Source organism: Pseudopodoces humilis, chromosome 29 (assembly GCF_049639895.1).
Source record: "Pseudopodoces humilis isolate 2021_Gansu_Grassland_sample_001 chromosome 29, ASM4963989v1, whole genome shotgun sequence".
In the NCBI taxonomy this organism is placed as follows: Eukaryota; Metazoa; Chordata; class Aves; order Passeriformes; family Paridae; genus Pseudopodoces; species Pseudopodoces humilis.
In genome coordinates, this window is record NC_142228.1 from 5,125,975 (window position 1) to 5,127,849 (window position 1,875).

The 1,875-nt window shown below is 56.9% G+C and overlaps 1 pseudogene; it reads left to right on the top strand.

Annotated features, from left to right (window-relative positions):
- Positions 1 to 1,184: 1,184 nt before the first annotated feature.
- On the top strand, positions 1,185 to 1,508 carry LOC148182489 (feather keratin Cos2-2-like; annotated as a pseudogene).
- The last annotated feature ends 367 nt before the right edge of the window (positions 1,509 to 1,875 follow it).

Consider the following 1,875-nt stretch of genomic DNA (forward strand, 5'->3'; position numbering starts at 1 on the left):
AGAGTTGGGTTTTGCAGAGATTTGCAGGAAGGTGCCAAGTGCTCTGAGGAGGCAACCACAGCTTCTCTGGACAGCCTGTGCCAGGGTCTCTCCGCACTCACAGGGAAGAATTTCTTCACAATATCCCATCTATCCCTGCCCTCTGGCACTTGGAACCCATTGTCCCTTGTCCTGTCACTGCCACTCTTTTAGCAGCCTCCCTTAGGTATGACAGATGCTCAGGCAGCAGTGCTACAGGAGTCTCAAGAATTGTGCAGGATGAGGAGGGCAAAGAGGATTCATTAAGAGTCATGAAGTGAAGACAAGTCATAATGTGGAGCCGTTAGGTGGTGAGGAAAAGACTGGAGGGCTGGCCGAAGATGAGGCCCTTCCAGTCATCAGGAATTACAAAAATCTGGCAGCATGATAAATCTCCACCAGAATGCCCCAGGCTGGCATCACCTGCCTCCTCAGGATCCCTTCTGCACTGACTTCATGTCCTCTGACCACACTGACACATCCGTGCCCCCAGGAAACCTGGGATCTCACATGCCAGCACTCCAAAGAGATGTCTTTGAGGGAGCAGCAATGATTCCTGAAGCCAGGAACTGCAAAGTCATTGTAGAGGGAAACAGCAACACATGACATAGCATTCCCTGAGATCTTTCCCTTCATTGGGCTCATACAGGGATTTCCTCACTTATTCAGCAAAGAATGTGGGCCCTGAGGCAGTGTGGGGCCAGGATAAAAGGCAGCCTAACTGGTGGCTCTCTCAACCACTTCTGTCTCCTCCTTCTCCTTGGGAAACAGGTGAGTTGCAAGTCCCTTTCTCCTGCACCCTCTCGAGGACACAGCACTGAGCTTTCCAGCCCTTGTTCCTGCTCCTTCTTCTTCTGGGGCTGTTCTGCCATGGTGGCGGAGGTGTGGGCAGAGGGCAGGCCGTGTGTTCTGGCCAGAGGCTGAGGCTGGGCTGAGGTGCTGATTTTCATGCAGGTTGGGCAGGAGCAAGGCTGGGCCAGGCTGAGCTTGGAAGGAGCGAGCTGGGCTCAGGCAAAGGATCCCCAGTTTGGGGCGGCACAGCCTGGAGCTCCACGGGCAGCAGGAGCCTTGTCTTGCTGGGGGTGCCTTGCGGGCTGTGTCTCAGGTGTGCGTGTGCTCTGCTCCCTCCCTGCCCTCTGCGCCAGGTGCAGCGCCAGGCTCCAGACATGTCCTGCCCTGAGAAGTGACAGCAGTGCCAGCCCTGCAACCCTTGCTGCCAGTCCTGTGGCCCCTGCCCGCTGGGCAGCAGCTGCAATGAGTGCTGTGTCAGGCAGTGCCAGAGCTCCCATGTCGTCATTGAGCCGCCTGCTGTGCTGGTGACCCTGCCCGGCCCCATCCTCAGCTCCTTCCCACAGAACACCGCCGTGGGATCCTCCACCTCCGCTGCCGTTGGCAGCATCCTCAGCTCTCAGGGAGTGCCCATCAGCTCCGGGGGCTTTGACATCTCCTGCATCACCTACAGTTATGGTGGAAGATGTTGTCTGTGCTAAAGATGCTGCCAACAGCATCTTCAGGCAAGAACCTCCAAGACCTCAGAACATGGTGCTGGAATGAAGACAGAACTTTAAGGCATTGGATTTAGAGCTTCAGACTATTGTTTCCTTCTGCTCTCATTTCTCCCTTCCCTTTCCCTCCCATTCATGTGAGACAGGAGTGCCCTGGACCTCTCCAGGCTCCGGCAGGTCAGGAACTGGGGCTGAGTGTGTGTGCATGGCTGGCACTGCTGGGCAGGGCAGTCCCTGCGGGGCTTGCAAGGGGTGGGCTGAGAGGCCAGCTCAGGCACAGCTGTGGGCACACACAGGGGCACTGGCACATTGCCAGCCTGCCCAGGTGTGCACAGAGATGAGCCCAGACGCA